The 22,107-nt window shown below is 37.3% G+C and overlaps 1 protein-coding gene and 1 pseudogene across 1 annotated transcript in view; one reads left to right on the plus strand and one right to left on the minus strand.

Annotated features, from left to right (window-relative positions):
- The window catches only part of CHSY3 (chondroitin sulfate synthase 3), a 331,984-nt gene that overhangs the window by 87,623 nt on the left and 222,254 nt on the right, over window positions 1-22,107 (plus strand). The window lies entirely within an intron of this gene.
- On the minus strand, window positions 188-261 carry LOC114009471 (uncharacterized; annotated as a pseudogene).

Below are 22,107 nucleotides of genomic sequence, written 5' to 3' on the forward strand. Positions count from 1 at the left end.
AGGGAAATAGACTGTCAGAGAATCACCTCATCCAACTTCTAAGAAAAGAATTCAAGCCAAACACCTCTACATAAAGTAGAATAGCAATTTCATCCACTTAGCCCTCTGAATTAGCAGCAAACCCTCAGTCATCAGTAAAGTTCACTTATGAGCATGATAATTTTTGGAATATTAAACAAAACATCTGAATGAGTTTTAGTGAGAAAATTTAAGTTTAATAAGTTGCTACACTTGATCTTAGCCAAAAGGCCGAGAAGCGATTAATAAGTTGCTTAATGATTAAATAAAAGTGCCTAAAAAAATCTCATTTAAGTATGATTCCTAATCAAGTATTCACAAATTGATTGAGAATATCTTTTAATTTTTAATATATCACTGATTTTAAATATCAGCATGATTAGTTTATTGTCATTTTCTCTTATCTCATGAAAATGTTCTTATTAATGAGATTTCTTTGATTAAGAACAACTTGAGCAATGTTAGAATATTGATATCATCCAAAAATCATAGCAATATTTTTTATTTATTTATAACTCTTTAAATTGCTTAAAGTTTGGTCTTAATAAAGGTACTTTTTTTTTTGCAAAGTTTAGTGGTTATACTATACCTTGATATTACAAATATGAAAATATTAAAAGAGAAAAAGCAGAAAACATAAAGATTTCACCACTACCTAGAATCCAACTTGGTGACAAAAGGAATTATGTTCATCGGTTTGTATCTGTACATAAAGTTCTTTGGCCATATGCAAGGGATTCAAAATTATGATATTTGGAAAGTTAAAGGGACTCGCAATACAAAACTAACATTAAACACCCAAACTGGTTCATGTCTTAGAGAATGCCAAATGTTGTTCTTGTCATATGAAGTGGGTATAAAATGTTTTCATTATAACAGATTTTTCAAAAAGCTAATTAAGTGTTAAGACAGATTCTGTGTAATTAGTAACAGGAGATGTTTCTTAATTTATGATATCAACTCCTTTACAACCATATTTTTGGGGTTATTACTAAATTAAAATATACTGAGTTTCTAGTATAGACATAAACACTCATGTGTTTAAAGGAATGATTTCTCAAGGGGAATATATCATTCGGGTGGTTTTGGTTCTCTTCAAAAGATCATCATACTTCTTTATTTTTCTACCTTGGGTATGTGTGTAACATGAGCTATTTGTGTTATGTGTTATTTGACTATAAATTTTATTTAAACAATAGATGAACAATAGGAAAGATAAACAAAAGCATTTTTTGTAAAAAATGATTTTCCATTTGGACCATTTCTTTACTTTGGTACTAAATATGTTGGAAGAGTTGTAACTCTTGAGTAAATTCTTTTGATTTAACATTAACCAGAGATGTTATCACTGCCAGTTTCAGATCATTCTCAAAATCTTCCTTTTATACTTATATTGTGCCATGATATTTATAAGCCATACATTTTTGGTAGCTGAAATAATGTATGCATATGTTTGTTTATTGAACCAAGAAAAGCAACAAAATAAACCTATTGACATAAAACGACCTCAGCTTCAAAATGGCATTTGGATTCAGGGTTAAAAATAGGTTTACTTTCCTTGCCTAAAAATATGTACTCTCCTTATAATAAGATACTGTTCCTTGAATTTAGATGACTCATCAGGGCTATTTCACATGTAAGTGAGTTCAGATTCCTTGGATTTTTTTTTCTAAATCCCGTTTAACCATTGAAGTGGTAAATACATAGGATAAACTGTTAATAACGAAAGGAACACCTTGATCATTCACTTAACAAGTTATCAATATTTTCTCCTTTTCTTATAGTATTGATTTTTAGAAGAGCCACTTATGAACTGTTAAAGAACGAGGCAGTGGTAAGGACTGACATAAAGCCCCACTAGATGGCCTGTTATTTTCTAGAAGTACTCTTTTCTGTGATTGGTGGTAGTCAGCGTTAGCTTCTGCCATTTTTTTCCTTTTCTTTTTTTGAGAGAGAGATTCTTGCTATCGGGTGGGCGCGCTTGCTCGAGACAGAGAGAGAAAGAGACAGAAAGTGAGAAATCACTCCACAAGGGGGTGACCATGCAGTCCCTTCTTTATTCTCCTCTTGGGATTTTGGGCATGCAGGCACATGGCCCATCGGGCTTCTGAGGTCAGCCATGTGGGAGTCTGGCATCATAACCACTGATGGCCTACTGGCACTTGCATCTGGCACTTCAAAACACACAAGTTCATGTATATTTTAGAAAACAGAAGCCCTATTGCACGCTCTGCCTTTTGTTAATCACTCCCTCATGCTTTTTCTGCTGTCTTTGAAGTGCATGTATAACTTCATTAGACAGGTGATGAGCTAGTCACTGACTTCGGTTTCATGTTGTTGGGCAAAAGTTTTGTCATTTTTTCCCTTTCTTCCCCAACGTATAGCTTTCATATGAAAGTTATTTTCTGATAAGGAAAAGAGGGGCCAGCAGGTAGCATAGTGGTTAAGGCATTGGATTGGCATATGGCCAACTGTGGTTCAAGTCCAGACCAGGTGGCTTAAAACTCATGCCAGGCAGGTGTGTATGAGTGCCCAAAATCCCGAGAAGAGAATGGAGGAGAAGGGATTGCAACTTGGTCATTCATCTGGGGTGAGGGGGATGATTGCATGCTTTCTGTCTTTGTCTCTCTGGTGGTGCACAGGCCTTATTGCAAAAAATCACTAACCAAAAAAAAAAGGCAAAAGATTGAATATTACAATTTTAAGAATATATATATAAAGATTGCTAGAAAAATTCTAAAAAATGAGGGCATATGAAAAGTAATATTTATTAAAATCTTACAATATAATTACATAATAATAAAACTTTTAGTATTTATGCATTTATGTAGAAAGATAAAAATGCATTTTATTATACTTTTTCAGTTACAGTATAATTTATGATAAACTATTAGAATAACTAAGAATAATTCCTGTTTTGTTTACTTCTACATCCCCTGCACCTAAAACAGAGCCTAGCACATAGTAGGTACTCAGTATGTATTATTGAGTGAATGAATAAATTATGTGATGAATTCTATTAAGACTGTCTTTCATATGGGTTAATTAACTTTTATGATCATCAGGCTAATCAAGTCAAAGATGTAGCCATATGGAGCTACTGACTCCAAGAAAGAGCTCTGACCTTCTGTAATAATTGTATTATTTTAAGCCCGAGTCAATATTTTAGAAAATGTGATTTTCCTAGAAGTATATAAATTTATGTTGCAGATTTGAAAGGACTTTAAAAGCTGTACTTCTGTGCTGACATCATCAGAGGGCCCATTAGTCCTCCTAGAAGGGCGGCTTGGCACGTATCTCCATGCTGCTTCACATCTGGATACCTCTTCCTGGGGGTGCATTCCAGGAAGAGGTACCCCAGATTGCAAGAAGTGCATAGTAAGGGATTTTGTAAAGCATCCTTGGCTTAGTCAATTTGTGCTGCTCTAACAGAGTATCTCAGGCTGAGTAGTGTATAGCGACCAGACATTTTTTGACTTCCATTTCTAGAGGCTGACAGTCCTAGATAGAAAAGCTAGTATCTGGCAAAGGTCTTCTTGCTGCATTGTTTCATGATGGGTAGGCAAAAAGAGGATGAGAGAGCACAAGAGGGACTGAACTCATCCTTTCAAAAGGAACCTGCTCAGGATAATGGCATTAACCCATGCAGGAGAGCAATGCCCCCTTGACCTCAACATCCCCCACCTCCCAGCATTGCTGATGGAGATCGGGTCTCCAATACGTGGGCTTCGGGAGACACACAAATGATAGCAGTTTCTACTTATAAAACTTGTTTGACACATGGTGACTAAGAGCACCGCTTGCAGTCACAGTAACCTCGTCCCAGGTCTGCCCTTGTTAACTTCGTGCTGTTGGACACATTATTCAACCACTTAGTGTCTCGATGTATCATCCATAAAATGATAACTATAGTGCTGACTTCATAGGAGTATTTTTGTGTTTTAATTAGCAGGGTTCAGTGAACTTGTTTTTTAAAGGAACATATAGTAAATATTTTATGCTTTGTAAGCCACTTGGTTCCTGTATAACTTTATAACCTTACTTATCATGCAAGCGGAATAGCTAATAAATAAATAGATGAATGTGACTGGTTATATTCTGGTAAAACTTTTTTTTTTTTTTAAGAGAGATTTTTGCTACAGGGTATATGTACTTGGTGGAGAGAAAGAGAGACAGAAAGACAGAAAGCGAGAGATCACCCCCCCTCCCCGGGGGGGCGTGTTGCCATGCCACAGTCCCTTCTCCACTCTCCTCCTAGGATTTTGGACATGCATGCACATACACCCAGCACAAGTTTTAAGCTGCCCGTTGACGACATGGAGTCCAGCAATGTAACCATTATGCATCTGCTTGTCCTCCTGTAAAACTTGATTTGTTCAAACACACATTCTAGGAGGTGAGGTTTGCTGATCTAGAATAGTGATCTAGAATAGTATATAATCAAGTTTCAAAATGATCAGATATTTTATTCCAATTTTTGAAGTCTTTTTCACCAGTTAATATATCATAGACACATGGAGTTCTTCATTGTATAAAAATACCAGTCTATTTGAAAATGTAATTTTTTTTTTAAAACAAGCTAGTTTTTAACAAAGACTAAAAATGATTAGGATGTGGAAGGATTTCAGAAAATTTCTGGTAGGAAAACCTGTAATTACTCAAGTAATAATAGAATTAGAAAATATTTTCCAGCAGAGTATACATAGAATATTTGGGCACACTCAAAAATTTGTTTCAAGTCAGACAGTTGGGAAGCATCAGGAATAAAGGCCGAAGATGTGTCTGTGTGTGTGTGTGTGTGTTTGTGTTTTGCTTTTGGCCTGAGGCCTTTCTACTTGCTAATCACAAGTGTGATGAATTCAGAAAGTCAATATAGCCAAGAGGCCAACTGATTATAAAGCAATGTGCATATGTGAGTAGGGGTAGGTAATATATTATCAACCCAAATTTTGATTTTATAGAACTTTTCATTCACTGTCTGGTTGTATCTCACTGAATATTAGGGATATTATCCAAGTCCCATTTATATTGAAGTTGAATTATTTCATCAAACTCCATTTGCTGCTTATTGTTTTTTTAAAACTTATTTGTGTCTTCCATGAGTGTGACAGAAACACATAGTGAGACTCACCCCTCTCAGTGTTTTCACACTCTCATCAACCCCTAGCTTCAGCCAGCCCTGGCCTTTGGGCACGTACTTGCCTGGCATTCTCAGGGAGGTCTCTGGACAGGAAACAGATACCTTCTCGTGTGGGTCAGACTTGCACTGTCACGTTGTACGGTTGTTCTGTGATCTGGACCCCCAGTCAGACTCCATTTGTTAATACAGTAGTGGTTTTCTCCTTCCACTCATTTATGTCTTGACTTTTTTGTTCATTCATTCATCATCTAGTAACAATTTGTTGAGTACTTCTTTCAGGTTAGCATTTGAGGGCAACCAAATGGAAAAAAGGAAAAACAAAAATAGTCTTCAAGAAATTTATGAGTAGAATAGGGACTGTACAGAAGCAGTAAGGAGATAACATTACGGCTGACTAACGTCCCTTAGGAATGTGTACAGTACATAACCCAGTCTCCCCAGGAAGATGACACCTAAGCTAAGACCTAGTGGAGGAGATGTACTGAGCAGGTTTAAAGGTGCCGCGGAGGGCATTTCTGACAGAACACCAAGGCAAGAGATTACAGAGGGACACCAAGTTGATCATTAGGGTCAGTAAAATAGAAAGGGGCTGGGTAAGTTGTAGGTCTTTGTATAGTTACAGAGATAGTGACAGAAGAATTTGTTGAGGAATAGCATGATTGAATTTACCTTTGCTGAAGAATAGTCTAGTGGAAAGGTGGGGATTTAATTAAAGGAAGATGAAGCTGGAGTTTGTAATAAACTAGGAAGGTTTTATAATAGCAGTCCAGGTGAAAGAGGTTGCCAGCATATACTACGGCAGAAACATTTAGGAGATCCAGTTAAAAGCAGATTTTTATTTCTTTTGTACTAATTTATGTCTCTATTTCAAGTGTAAAATTTCATCAATACACTAATTTTTCTTTGTGGTTTTCCTATAAAACAATGATAGTTGTGATGCATTTAAAATTTGCTCTGTGACAAATGTAATCGTAAAGCTAAATAATGTGTAGGACATTGAGATCTAATCAAGAAACTTTTTTGAGTTTTTTAAACAGTTGAGTCTTAACCAGTGTCTGTCATCATTCAAGTTATGAAATGAGGGTTCTGTAAGCAATGGACCTTGGAAGCAGTGGTGAGTGATACATTAAAAACAGTCTAAGCAATGTATTACCTGACAAAGAGAGAGGAGGAGGAAGAGGAAAAGGAAGGAGGGGCAAGAGGAGTTTATTATTATTATTATTATTATTAAGAATCAGAGAAGCAGGTACTTTTGGGCTGGTGTTAAAAAAAAGGCAAGGAATAAAGTTATCCCAAGGGATTTATGAGGCAATGAAGTTGTTCCTTGCAGCTCTCTAGGCTGTTGCATTGTGGTGAGTGGATCTCCTTGTTTCGACTGGATAGACTCATCTTATAAACTCTTCTTTGTTTCTCCACTCAATTCTGTCCAAGCAGAACTGGAGATAATCAAAGATGAAGAAAGAACCTTTTAATTAATTAAAGTTGTTTTGTAGTTTTGCTTTGAAGTTTTCTTTTCTGGGAACTCCTTCAGCAGTTCAAACTAGCCATGTGACCATGTAAGTCGGATTGCTGAACGGGAAGGCCCGTGGTTGTGCCTCTTTCACCGTATCCTACACTTTTGCTAAGGCACACGCTTTCTCGAACTTTCAGTCACAACAGCAATAAGAGTAAATTAAGATCTGACTGGAGTTCAGTATACATTACTTTGGCATCTCAACTAAATGATTTCCTTGATTAAGCAAATACAGTTTTCAGAAGGAATAAAAATATCTCCCCTACTCATACTGATTTTGTGATAGTATTTGATTCTGTATAAACTTGCTAGTTAGAAATCATGTCATTGAGTTAGTGCTATTTTTAATGACTAAAAGGAGCTGAAGTAAACTACAAATAGGAGAAAAGAGAAAGAATAGAACAAATTGACATTTTGTAGGAAAGATTTTGTTTCATGGTCTTGAACACATTTTATAGTCCTTAGATTTTCAAATGTGATATATTATTTATATCATCCCAGCAGAGCAGGACAGCAATCCTGGTGTCTGTTATTGGCCCTACTCTATGTAGAGGAGATGGATTTTTATCAGTAGCCCTATCCTGTCAATATGTGCTCTGTTTTATGGCTGGAGCAACCGTTTGTAGTGTTGGCACCCTTTGTGGCTCTGGCTTTTAAATCTCTGATCTCAAATTTTGCTCCAAAGAACCATTTCTAATTGCAACATGCTGGAATGTTGGAAGTGATTTGCTAGTAAATCCTTACAAGTGACTTGTGAAATTAAATTAGGACCTAAAGCAGTAGTTTTTAATTTCAATGATTGCACATACCTATTATTATTATTACAATAGATAAAATAATAAACTTTTATTCAGCGTTCTGAGTGTTTTTGGTTCGGCATTTACAGTGTTTTGAATAATAAACTTTTGTTCCGTGGTTTGGCACTCAAAAGATGGTTCTAAATATTTTACAAATATGGTTGCTTAATTTTCATCATAACTCAAGGAGGTAGGTCCTGTTGTATTCTAGTTTAAGTCAATAATCCTATTACCTACACACAGTACTGTCCACTATACTCTGTCTTTTAAGAATAATGTTTCCAAAGTGTCTGTGTACACTAGGGAAAAAATAATTGTAGGGCACAGTCTTTAAGATCTTTTCTTTTCTTCTCTTTCTCTTTCTCCCTTTGTCTCAGTCCATCCCTTTCTCTATCTTTGTCTCTTTTAACTTCTAGATATAGAGCATGAAGCTTGGAATCAAATAGACCTTATTTCCAAGCACTGGTTGGTCATTTGGCAACCACCATCTTTGGAGAAAGCTGGTGACCTTCTCTGAAACAGTTTTCCCTTTTAAAAGATGATTGTCAGAATAACATCTGTTTAAATGATTTTGTGTCTGGGAAGTACCTAATCACAGTAGCTGTCATTATTGTTTATATTTTGTTGTTACTGACCATGTTAGTATTTTAGATAATCTAGAGCATTGGTTTCTATTTATTTATTCATGTATTCCTTACACGAGAGACAGATACAGAGAATAGGGAGGAACTATGAACAGGGTCTTTATGCTACACTCTAGCCCCAGCCTCAGACAGCTCAGATCACGGACATGCCTGTGCACCTGGCATGTACAGGGAGACCTTGGGTCTGAACCAGGGACCTTCTTACATGGTCCAGTTGCTGTACTAACATCTGGCCCCTTGGAACATCATTTTCAATGTTGTTGTCATGCCTACATGAAGCCAGTACAGTCTAATAGCATTGTCATCTCTTTAGAGCTTGTGAACAACATGCTTACGAGATCTCTTGAGAAACTGTGTTAAAATATATCACTTGAGGGCCAGCAGGTAGTGTAGTGATTAAGGTGTTGGACTCCCACATGACTGACCACAATTGGAGACCCAGGCCTGGCAGCTTAAAAATACACCAGGCATGTGTGCCCAGAATTCTGATAGGAGAATGGAGGATAAGGATTGCGGCTTGGTCATACCCCACCTCCCAGAATTCTGATAGGAGAATGGAGGATAAGAGATTGCGGCTTGGTCTTACCCCTCCCATCCTCAGGGAGTGATTTTTCACTTTCCCTCTCACTGTCTGTCTCTGGAAAATGCACTATGGCAAAAACCAAATAAGTAAGTAAGTAAGTAAATAAATACACCATCTGTGAGTGTCCTAATAAACTGCACGAGAAGCCCAGTGGGACATGGTGGCATTTTTGCCTCTAGGAATCCTGCAGTTATCTGAACATGTGGATTCATTTATTAGTTTTACGTCATCCTATAACATTTAAAAAATGTTGTAGAACTTACTGCCAGAAAGTTTCTCTCTCCCCAAAAAATATACTGGATTTCTTGATTTCATTGTCAGAAAGAACATATCTAGAAATACACAGCCAAGTTTTGTCTTGACAGATATCATAGATACATTTCATATGGTTCAGTTTTTGTGGAGGAGGCTTTCTAAACCAGGCTAGATGCTTCAATAAATTTCTTACTATCTTTTTTTTTTGGAGAGGTTTTTGCTATAGGGTGCATGCGCTCGCCAGAAAGACTCAGAGAGACAGAGAGGTAGAAAGCGAGAAATCACCCCCCGGGGGGATGGCCACGCTGCAATCCCTTGTCCTCCATTCTCCTCTCGGCATCTTGGGCATGCACGCACATGCGCCCGGTGTGAGTTTAAGCCACTGAGTCCAGGACTTGAACCACGGTCGGCTACATGAGAGTTCAGCCTCATAGCCATTATTCTAACTGCTGGTCCCTGAATTTCTTACTATCTTAATGGCAAACACATAGGTGTTCTCAGGTCGGCCATTCCCAATGTGTATACATACATGTGTGCACATGCATGCATGCTCACATACACAATCACACTCTTGCATAATTGACATTTTTTTCTTTTCTCTCTAATGTCCACTACATATATAACAACCGTATTTGTATACTTGTTTATTATGTGTCTTTCCTACTATATTGAAAACAAAATAAATGTAGAGAAGTTATCTGAATTTTCCTTAATATCCCTAGCACAAAACATGACTCCTGAATTTCTACCAGTTTTTTTAACTAATGAATGAATCCATTAGAAGTGCCAGTGTTGGACTTATAAGTTTGCCTTCTGTAAATGTTTTGTTTAGTTTCCTCCTCCTTCTGGGACTGTCTTTGCAGAAACTTCTGACCATTGGAGTCTACTAAACCGCACATTTTTCAGATGATTCAAAGCATGTTAAAAAAAGAAAGCTAAAACTCCAGTTCTGCTCTTTCATTCTTTAGTAGGACATTTTTTTTTTTTAACTAGTTAAAAAAAATTGGGCCAGTGTGTTATCTGTACTTACTTTGTCAAAATCAGTGTAGAGGCATATATGCCACATACACCACCTTATTTACAGATAATTAAGTTACAGCAGCAGTACTACCAGTATTTCTTTTTTTTTTGTTTGAGATTTTTGCAATAGGTCACATGTGCTCCCTGGGGAAACAGAAAGCGAGAAATCACCCCAGAGGGGATGGCCACATTGTAATCTCATCTCCTCCATTCTCTTCTTGGGATTTTGGGAATGCACACACATGAGCCTAAGGTGAGATTGAAGTTGCTGGGTCCAGGACTTGAACTGTGGCTGGCCATGTGGGAGTCCACCAATGTTATGCCATCTCCTGGTCTCTTTCTCTTTCATGCACACACAGCCAGTGTAAGTTTCCAGCCACTGGATGCAGGACTCGAACCACAGTCAGCCATGTGGGAGGCTAGTGATGTAACCACCTGCTGCCCCCAGTACCCAATATTTAAGCTCATTTTTTTCAAGCCTTTTGTTAATTGAAAAAGCTACTCATGCATGTAGTTTTTAAAATCAAACACAAGCATCTGCAGTGGCATGTAAGTCTCCTTGCCTCCTCAGACTCCTTGGCTTTATGCCTGGAAGTAATTGATTATTTCATTTACAGTAATTTAAAAGTAAAATATTCCAAAACATTTTACTCTTATGCTAGCAAGTCTTTGTGTATATACTTAATGAATACTCACTGTCACAACTCCTTGTTTTTTCCTCCTCCTTCAAGTATATACCTTTAAGATGTTTCTATATCTATACATGAGGATTCGATTCATTTTATAAAATCAATAGCACAGCATTTCATTGTGTGGATGTATTTCCATAAATTTAATTATTAGCCTACCCGTGACCAGTGAGATTGTTTTCACGGCTGGCCCCATACTGCAGTCTTTAAGCAGTATGCCTTTGGAGCTGAATCTCACTTGGGTGACTGCAGTTCAAGCTCTGGCCCTGGCAGTTTTAAAAGACACTCCAATTGCATGTGCATGTGTATCCCAAGTGCTGGTGGGTTGGAAAATTGTAGGAACAAGGACTGTGGTGTGAACAGGTCCCACTGAGAGGGTGCTTTCTCATTCTCTCTCATGGGCTCACATGCCCTCTGGCAATTAACAAAATTATTTTTTCAATGCCTTTTAATATTTAAAGCTATTGTATTGTGATAAATTTTACTGTAAACAATTTTTGCACACATTTCAATAAATATAGGATAAATTCTTTCTTTTTCTTTTTCTTTTTTATTTTTCCCAGAGAGATTTTTGCTGTAGGACTCGTCCACTCACTAGAAAGACAGGGCGACAGAAAGTGAGAAATCACACCCAAGAGGAGATGGCTACACCACAGTTCCTTCTCCTTCATTCTCTCGGGATCTTGGGCACACACGCACACGTGCCTGGCATGAGTTTTAAGCCACTGGTTCGGGGACTAGAACCATGGTCTACCATGTGGGAGTCCAGTGACGTAAACATTACGTCATCTGCTGGTCCCTAGGATAAATTCTTGAAGTGGAAGATTAGATCAAAAGGTTTATGCTTTCTAAATGATGATCAATTTTGCCAAATTCCCTGTAAGTTAGTTATACTTATTTAAACTCCTGAGAAGAGTCTTTAAAAAGTACCTTTCTTGCTAAGTACTGGTCAATATAGTAATGGGTCATTAGAAAAGTATGATGTATTTTTCTGTTTCTTCTATGCAAAAATAGATTATGACTTTTCCAACAACCCAATATATGATTACTCTCTTTTCTTTTCTTTTCTTTTCTTTTTTCTTTTCTTCTCTTCTCTTCTCTTCTCTTTTCTTTCTTTCTTTCTTTCTTTCTTTCTTTCTTTCTTTCTTTCTTTCTTTCTTTCTTTCTTTCTTTCTTTCTTTCTTTCTTTCTTTCTTTCTTTCTTTCTTTCTTTCTTTCTTTCTTTCTTTCTTTCTTTCTTTCTTTCTTTCTTTCTTTCTTTCTTTCTTTCTTTCTTTCATTTTTTTTTTTAAGGTTTTTGCCATAGGGTGCATAAGCTCACTGGAAAGAGAAAGTGAGAAATCACCTCTTAGGGGTGATTGCTATGCTGCAGTCCCTTTTCCTTCATTCTCCTCGAGATTTTGGGCATGCATGCAGATGTGCCTGGCGTATTTCAAACTGCCAGGTCCAGGACTCGAACTGTGGTTGGCCAGGTAGGAATCCAGTGCCTTAACCACTACATCACCTGCTGGACCCATGATTAATCTTTTTTAGTTGTGTCAATCCAACTGGTAAAAATGGTAGATGTGCTTTTAAAACTTTTTTTACTTATTTATTTTTTTTAGATTTTTGCCATAGGCAGAGACAGTGAGAGGGAAAGTGAAAACACTGTGCCCATGCCACAGTTCCTTCTCCTCCATTCTCCTCTTAGGGTTCTGGGCACACATGCAGATGCACCTGGTGTATTTTTCAAGCAGCTGCTGGGTCCAGGCCTCGAACTGTAGAATCAGCCATGTGAGATCCAGCACCTTCACCACCACACTGCCTGCTGGCCCTTAAAAGTACTTTAACTTACAGTTTTGAAAAATTATGCAAAAGGCTCAAGATCTTTTTATGTATTTGAAATCCACTTACATTTCTTGTTTTCTAGCCCACTTTCCTTTTGTGTTTTTGGTTTCTGTCACTGATATTAGGAATACTTCACTCAGTACTGAAATCTGTTCATTGTCTGCCATATATTGCAAAATTCTTTTCTTTGTTCAGTTTGTGGTTTAGCCTTTTCCTCTTAAATTCAAACAAAAGTTATTAATCTTTTCTAACTTCTGTGGTTTTTGACTTAAAGAGAAAAAGACTTCCTACTTCAACATAAGGTTAAGCATGGTACCATTTTATTCTAAAACTTTACAGATTTTTAAGGCTGTTTAAACCCTTGCTCCATCTGGAACTTATTTCGTTGGAAGGCAAAGTGGAGATGGAGCTTTCTTTTGTTTCCATATGGCTAGTTGATTGTCCCAGCACTGTTTATTGACTAATCCATCTTTTGCGCTCTAATTTAAATTTGCATCCCAGCTGAAGTAAAGATTGAAAAGCAAAAAGGAAAAGACTGTTATGATTGAATATCATGTTACTTCATTGGTTCCTGCAGCTAGGCAGAACAGGCTCTGAGAGAACTTTAAGAGTTACAAAATACACAAAAGGTATGTGTCACCTGTCTTCATTATGGTGTGAATTACCGTAAAAACCAAGATCCCTGAGAAGAGTTGGCCAGATAGTGGCAGTGGCAGTGCTGAGGTGTCTGTCTTCCTTTTGGGGAGTTCCTGAGAAATGTGCTGATTACATTCCTGGCAACACCAAAGGGGCTGCATTTTATCTTACGAGGTTCTGCACGATCAGATCTTTGCTTTCTCTACAATCTCACATCCTGTTCTTTCTCTCATGCAGGTTGTTCCGGCCACCTGAAATGATTTAAGTTTATACTAAGTTTTCCTGCCGTTGGCCATTTATCTCTCTAATTAATAGTTTCCCCTCCTTGCTTAGGGAATTTACCCTTTAGATTAAATTTGAATTATGCCGTAGATCTACACAATATTTTAATTTAAAAACTGTGTAGCTACAGGATATGTGTGATAGCATGAGGAATTGCTAAGACAGATGTCACTGTGACAATAATTAGGTTAGGCATTTGGATATCACAAACATGCCAGAAACCCCCTAGTCCTCCCCTCTGATTCCATCCCATTTCTCTTCCCTCAGAAGTCCATTGTCTCTCAGAAAATTAAAATACCTTGATTGCCAAAAAACTGGTGATGAATTTCAGCACTGTGTCCCAGAAGCAGCTAACTTTGAACAGTGGTGAAATGACTATTTTTTTTTTTTTTATCAAGATGATCACTACATATAAACAACTCATGACGTCTTACAAGTATGCAGTTTTTATAAACAATGATTATGGATAATATTTATTTTATCTTTTGCTGCTTTTTATTAAAAAAATCAGGACATGCTAAGCATGTTTTTTCCTCTACTAGTTCAAAGGCATCAGGATATTTATGTAAAATTTTGAAAGACTGTACTAAATAACATAGTTGGTAACGGTACAGGTGACAAAGTAAGTAAATTGAGGGTGCGTATTTTTAAAATTTATTTATTTATTTCATAAGAAAGAAAAAGAGACAGATAGACAGACAACCCAACAGGGTCTTCAAGGCATGTTCTAGCCCCGTTCTCAGCTGACCCAGAACATGCATGCCTCGTGTGCTCAGGGATATCCTGGGATATGAACCTAGGACCTTTCCCATGTGGGTCCAATTGTGTTACAAATTATCAACCTAAAATAAGTCAAAGTTTATAAAAAAAGTAAAAGAAGTTTATTTTAAGCAAAATATGAGTAACTGTAGCCAGCCTCCGGCAATGATGAGCATATTCCCAACATGCTCACCAGGGTCTTAACATTCTCAGTCAGGTTTTAAAGACAAAAATCACAAGTGAGAGGGGAAGGGAAGTGGGGATTATCGTTGTTTGGGGACAGTTGTCCTTGGCTCCCAGGATCAATAGCAAGGATAGAGTCAGTCCAAGGTTGAACAGAGAGGTTCTGGGCAGATGTTTTTGCAGAAGAAATCCTTGAGTCAGGTTGCAGTGTCTTTGTGCAGGGTTATGGTTCTGGCAGTTTTCTAAATAACAGTTCTTGTTATCAGCCCTACTACATGAGAAAACCTTCTCCATGGTCTTCCGGGCTCAGTTTAGTCAGATATGATACAAATGACTGTTTTTACTCTGTTCCACCTGGACTCAAAAGTGAGTTTTTTATTTGACTATCAAAATAGAAGAGTAAATGACTAGAATTATCTCTGATTTTAAATGTTAACACAGATTTATGCCTTATTAAAAAACTACTTCATGTGGTATGGTGGTTAAGGCACTGGACTCTCACATGGCTGTCTATGGTTCAAGTCTCCCAGACTTGGCAGCTTGCTTTCTCTCTTTCTCTCTCTTTCTCTCATATTCTGGTCAAATTAAAAATAATAATAATAATAATAAAATTAAATAAAAGAATTTTAAAAACTATTATTTCATTTCATGAGTTTTAAAGAGTCTTCTATCATGGGTTTATATTTAGATATATTATGTCTATTACCAATTATGATTTCATTATGTATTTTATGTGTGTGTGTGTGTGTGTGTGTGTGTGTGTGTGTGTGTGTCTTTTTTCTGTTACCACAGAAATTGGCAATTATTTTACATACTGTAGGAGGAGCCAGGTCCACTTCCTACCTTTTTATCATATGTGCGCTCAGTAATTTAGGCAAAATATCACCTATTTCCTTGGCAATTGAGTCATACTCAAGGAAAAGATTATCTGAGAAATAGTCATGATTCTGAAAGTTTTATAATTAGGGTCATTGGAATACTCTTTTAAAAAAATCTTCTTTCCCTCTCCCTCCTGCCCTTTATTTTCCCCCTCTTCTTATGGAAGACAGTTGAGTAAATAGGCCACTGAAGAGATTAGCAGATGGTGGAGGTGTCACCATGAATACATTAGGCAGTTCTTCTTTGTGCCTGTGGCAGAGAGTGAAACCAGAATCTGGTCAAAGGCCTGGGATAAGAATCAAGATGCACAGGACCCTACTGAGTGTCCTACCTGCCTTGCCCCTGTGGTCTAAGAATAGTGCTAAGGGAGCGTTCTGTGAGAATTTATGGATTGTCGCTTCTAATATGAATAAAGTAATTTATAAGACTGTGTCTCAAACATTCACAATTATTTCATAATAGTGCATGTTATTTTATGTATACCTATCTAGGTTAGGGGAATAAGCGTGTCTATATTCCTATAATTAGCATGCAGTGATTTAACTTGTGTATAAGAAAAAGTGCAACAACAAGAACCAAAAAAAAAAAAAAATGAAAGAAAGAAAAGAAAATAGCAGAGATGGTTACTTAAAATTCTGCCTGGTTTCTTTTAAGACATTGATATGTAAACCGATGCTTTTATTTACATCTAAGTTGCTCTCTAAGCCCTCTTTCTGTGTTTTTTAACACAAGTTTAGCAATAGAAAATGAAATTTTGTTGCCTAGAAAGGAAAGTGGTGACTGGTGGCTTCCATCTGTGTCTATACATTATCCCATAAAAGAATGAGCTAGTTTTTCACCTTTGTGCTACAGGGTTCAGGACAAATTCTGTAAATTCTGCATAGTTAAGGGATGGATTTTATTGAGAAAGCCTACATAACCGAGGATCAGAAAGAGAAGTGAAGGCTCCTGATCTTCCCATTATCCCACAGAGAAATGTGTTGTGGCTGGGGTGCTTCCGTGCCTAAGCTGTTCATGGGGTACACACAGACCAATTTGGTCCAGGCAGCCTGAGGTTGGAACATAGGATGTTCAAAAGCCTTGTCTGGAAATGCCATCCGCCCAGCACTTGCAGACCTTATAACCCATGGACGATCACGGTTCCCTTTGCCATGAGGAGAACCATGAGAAGCTGAGGTTGGATGGCCCCTCCTGCCAGGAGACAGGGAAGCTCTTGTCCTAGCTATTGAATTGTCCAAGCAGTCAGAGACTCCCAAAATCATTTGCAGGCAGTCCTGACCCTTGTACTACAATGAAGGGGTCACTAAGAGCAAATTAGACTCTGAAGAGACATAACAATTTTTAAAAATGGGTAATTTTGTGAATTGTGAAATGTCAGTTTGTTCCATTATAGTAACCATTTTTCTTTACCTTTTAACATTATATTGTATATCTTAAATGTTTATACACAATAAAGTTTGTTTAAGATAGTTTTAATAGTTAGAACCTGAGGCCCATACTAAGTTTCTTTCCCATTTTGGAGGTGTGGGGAAGGGCTGCGGAGTGTATTATTTTGAAGCACATAGTCGCACTTCCACCCAGTTGTGTGCTTTCTAAGTGTCTTTACTTCTTTGTTTTTGACTTACTGTGTCTGTTTGCCATTTCAAGAAACATCCTGGGCTCCATCCTAGTTTCCCTGGGCTGCTTTTTACACCAGTGTGGTGGGGACTTCTCAGGTGATTTCCCTTCTCTAGCTAATTTGTCATAACTGTCCTTCAGCAGCTGCAGGTCAGATATGTATTGTCAGAAACTTTGTCCTGGGTTTGATGTTGCTCATGAGGTTGATGCTAATTAAATTCTTAGGATTGTGGATGAGATAGCATATTGATGTCAGTTCAGGTTCTTGTTATCAAAGCCATAATGTGGTCAGGAACATTATTCAGGTAATAAGATACAGTGCCCTGTTGTAATGGGGTTTGCTGGTATGTAAAAAGGATATTTAGCATCTTTGTTGCCTTGTGGACAGGAGGCCTTCAAAAGAGGGATAGCTTTAGTTCCTTGTGGGGTTTACTATGGTCAGTGTGCTCTTTCAGACTCGGGTCTGATTGAATATCAATCTCAAAGGTGAACTAATTAAAAAAAAGAAATGCCCTTAAGCCTTGCCATTAGGAACTTGTGTTGGCTCCAGTTAGGCTGAGCTACAACTGTGCCCTGGAGGAGCACAGCACTGCCTTACTCTAAGCCTAACTATATCAAATAAACTGAAGGACCAAGTAAATATTATTCAAACATCATCCTGAGATGATGCTTTGTGTATGTACTCAGTAGTACATAATTTGAGAGTCCTATTTCATAACACATATTAAATGTAGTATATATGATTTAAAAATACATTATAAAGTCATATTTAACAAAAAAACCACATTCATTTAATTAAAAATCAGCTGATATTTGTAAAAATCACTCCTTGAAAAGACTACATTATTGTTACATAAAATAAAAATAAAACCTAAATTTTTAAAAGATACCTCGCTATTATACACTGATGTACATAATACTGAATTTCAACTTCAGTCTACGTCAGTATTTGAAGATACCATCGAGTTTTTAAAATTTCTTATATTTAGGACTCACTTTTTTTTTTACATTGCATTTTCAATCTATGGGTAATTCCAGTAATATTTCAAACTAAAGTGCTTGAAAAAGATCATTACAATATTGTTCAGATCAGCAGCAAGGCAGTAATGAATTACTGCTGTCCTAAGCACTCTACTACTTTTAATTGCAAATTTTAAATCTGATCAACTCTAAAATATTCCATTGAAATAAGGGCATAATAGACATACAATCCCCAGATCATTTATATGGCTATTGAATACATTTATTCATGCTCTTTTCAATCTATGTCATTGTGGTGTCCCACAAATTTTTGTTTTTATGATTTTAGAGATTTTTGCCTTAGGACACGTGCACTCACCGGAGTAAGAGAGAGAGAGAGAGAGACAGAAACAGAAGCAGTGAGAGGAAAATTGAAAAATCACCCCGGGGCAGGGGGGGCAATTTTCATGCCATAGTCCATTTTCCTCCTGGGATCTTGGGCATGCACACACATGTGCCCAGTGTGAGTTTGAAACCACTGGGTCTGAGACTTGAATCGGGGTCAACCATATAGGAGTCCAGCAATGTAACTGCTATACCATTGGCTGGCCCCAACCACAAATATTATTGGTTCTGTGTTCTGGCTAAAGTATTGAAAAAGCTAATGGGAATCCCACAGGCATTAGATGTAGAACTTAGTCTACGAGTCAAATGGAACATGAAAAATTAGGAGCACACCTTAATGTATTTCAAATGTGTGTCCCCAGATTAAATAAGCATTCCAGACAAGAGGAGGGTATTTGGGTCACGAATCTGAGAGTACTCCATCAACGTCACATTCTTGTTATACTTGTATTCAACCTTGTTTCCGCAGGACAAGGAGGACTATTTTCCTAGCATGGATATTTAGGTAAAATTTTGGGGTTAGGAATGTGCCTAAAATATGAGGGCATAATAAGAGACTTACCTTGTGTGTAAGAGATCAGATCTTATCGTGAGACACTAGGAGATGGGGATGAACAAGTGCCAGGATGGAGTCTGTTCTGTGTAGCTCCTGAAGATCTTTGAGCTAAGGATGAGAAGCGCTGAAGAACCAGCTGTGTTAAATGATCAGCGACTGTGAGCTTTACGAGGAACTACGTTATGGAAATATGATTAGAAATGCTTCATAAAATAAATTATGTGGCAAAGAGGGGGTTTTCCAAAAGCTCATGGAAAAATGCATGTTGTCAGAAAAACTATGTGTGGATTATAAAAATTTTTACACCGAAGTAAATTCGTACTTTAATTTCATTACCTATGAACTTTTTGAAGTACGGTTGTGTTTTTAACCACTAGAACTCAGAGTATTTAAACTATTAATAAAATTTTGTACTGTTTAAATGCAGTATTGGATTATCCAAGAGGCAGACAAAGCACAGGTGTAGACATTAGCAAAAATGGGTACTCCTCAAAAATATCATGTTAAAGAACTTGACATTTTAAGAAAGAAATTGAAGTGATCATTAATGGAAAATTCAGACCTTCTAAATGTTTAAATTTTAATATCTTTGTTTTTAATTTCATAAAGGAAGGGAATATATTTTCATTGTTTGGGGCCGTAGCAATGTCATATAACCTTGTGTAGATATATCCTGTAATGAGAAGGCCCATAGGGTGATGGCTGGCCAAGAAAACCAGTTGATTTTCAAGAAATTAGAGATAGGTGGCTGTCAAAATTTAAGGTCATACTAATTACCCAAGAATCTTGTTAAAATGCAGATTCTGATTCACAAGGTGGGGAGTGTAGCCAGAGATTCTGCATTTCTTTTCTTTTCTTCTTTTATTTATTTATTTTTTAAGAATTACTTTGTTAATTTCATTTATTATTATTATTATTTTTAATTTGAACAGAGAGAGAGAAAGACAGAGAAAAAGAGAGAGAGAGCAAGCTGCTGCCAGGTCTAGGACTCAAATCGTTTAAGGTCATACTAATTACCCAAGAATCTTGTTAAAATGCAGATTCTGATTCACAAGGTGGGGAGTGTAGCCAGAGATTCTGCATTTCTTTTCTTTTCTTCTTTTATTTATTTATTTTTTAAGAATTACTTTGTTAATTTCATTTATTATTATTATTATTTTTAATTTGAACAGAGAGAGAGAAAGACAGAGAAAAAGAGAGAGAGAGCAAGCTGCCAGGTCTAGGACTCAAATCGCGGTTGGCCACGTGGGAGTGCAGCACCTTAACTAGCCAGCCCCAAGATTCCGCATGCCTAATCAATCTCCAGGCTATATCAATGATGTATGTCCTTGGAGCACACTTTGAATGAAATAATAGCATTTTCCACAAGTCAGTCTCTTAATAAATTGTACATGAACAGCAACTTATACCATGTTGTTATGTGTTGGTTTACACTTAAAGTACTGTTCTAAGATTTTATTCAACCTTTAAATACTATGAAAGATTTAGCCTTTTCCTACTCTTCTGTTATTTTAATTGCCTCTGCTATGAAGGATGAAAAGTTAAGATAGTGTCATTGCCCTCAAGAAATTTCCATTTAAAAGGTGAGATAAGACATGCAACTGAAATAAAAGACTATGCATAGATCAGTGATAATGCCTGGAGTGACCAGATAGAGCAGTGTGGCACTACTGATGATTTTGTTAATCTGCTGTTTTAAAACATCATTATCAATTGTAATAATAATAATAGTTAAGGAAAGGAAGGGCCCTAGAATGCCTGAAATATGGAGATGGTGTCCAGTACTAATTGGACATGAGACTAAAATGTTATATTAGACCTAGAATTTCAGCTTGGATTTTGTTCAGTAGATACTGGGCACCATCCATTAAAAGCTTTTGGGATAACAGAGGAGATCAGGAAGGAGGTGCTGATAGTAAAAGAGGTAAAGGTCTCTGGGATGGGACCTATTGTAGGTAATGCTGGTGAGAGTCTGAGAATAGTTTGGTTTTTGCAGGCAACCACTGTAACCATTGCCTATGAGATAAAGATCAACATGGAGGCAATAGCTGTGGGATTGAAAGACGCTGGTGTGAGCCGAAAGCTTTTACATCTTTTTTTTTTTATTAGTTTCTTTGGGGTACTTTGAAGTCCTTTAAAGAAAAGAATAGGGTTGGCAGTTTCTTCATTTGTGCATTTTGCATTCATGCTGTGCAGGTGTGGAGGTTCATTGGTAAGGTGAGTGTTTATGGAGCTGCCTGTCTCCAGATATTCTGCAGTTTAGCAGCTGCATGAAGATTAGAATCCTGCTTTTTCCCAGCTGTAAAATTGAGATCCCCTAACAAGCTAGTCTCTCCATTGCCGCAGGCTTTCTGGAGTCATTAAGGTCCCCACCACCTCTCCAGCAGGTCTTTAACAGTCTGCAGGCTCTAGGAGGGGAAACACTCTAATCCTGATGGCAGTGGAAAGTCCTGAAAGGGAGAGTTACTTGGCAGAACCGATTTCCTGAGAAGTCCTCATTACCATATTTACTCCAATAAGGGAGTGTGTCAGGCTTTTAAAAAATCTCTTATTGAAGAAATCTCACTCCATATTCCTTCCTCTTGAACAATGTTTACATTTACTGTTCTTTATTATTTCCTTAGACAAGTTGAGTGCTAACCTGCTGAAGTAAAAATTTTAAAACTGTTCCTAAGAAAAATCTTTTTGTTGCAGAATGTAGGGCTTCTAAAACATAGCTTTTAAACACATTTAAATAAAGCATCATGAAGATATTAAGCAGTGATATTAAAAGGACTTAACCTAGGAAGTCCAGAAAATAACAAAACCTCCTTTGTTTCCACTTGCATTTATGACACTATTAGATGAGAAAACCAACCATAACCCTCTTGAAACCTCTTTGAACAAAGAGGCTTACTTTCGGGAGAATGAGGTTAAAGGACATGTGATTTCTCTGTAGTGGGGGCCATTACCAACTAATCTTGTGTGGGAATTACCATGGAAGAAAATAGAAGTATTTTATTAGTTTGTTTGTTTTGATTTTTAGAGAGAATTTTTGCTATAGAGCACATGTGCTCGCCAGACAGACAGAGAGACAGAAAGTAAGAAATCATCCCCTGGGGGGGATGGCCATGCTGCAATCTGTTCTCCTCCAGTCTTCTCAGGATTTTGGGCATGCATGCACACACGCCCAGCATGAATTTTAAGCCATCATGTCCAAGACTCGAACCGTGGTTGGCCATGTAGGAGTCCAGCGACGTAACCATTATGCCATCTACTGGTCCCCAGGTCCCTTTGTTTTTAGTAAACAGACTTCTCCTAGCTCAACTATTGTTTTTTCCTCTTTAAAGGTAGGATATGATTAT

This window comes from Tupaia chinensis, unplaced genomic scaffold (genome assembly GCF_000334495.1).
Source record: "Tupaia chinensis unplaced genomic scaffold, TupChi_1.0 Scaffold000541_1, whole genome shotgun sequence".
In the NCBI taxonomy this organism is placed as follows: Eukaryota; Metazoa; Chordata; class Mammalia; order Scandentia; family Tupaiidae; genus Tupaia; species Tupaia belangeri.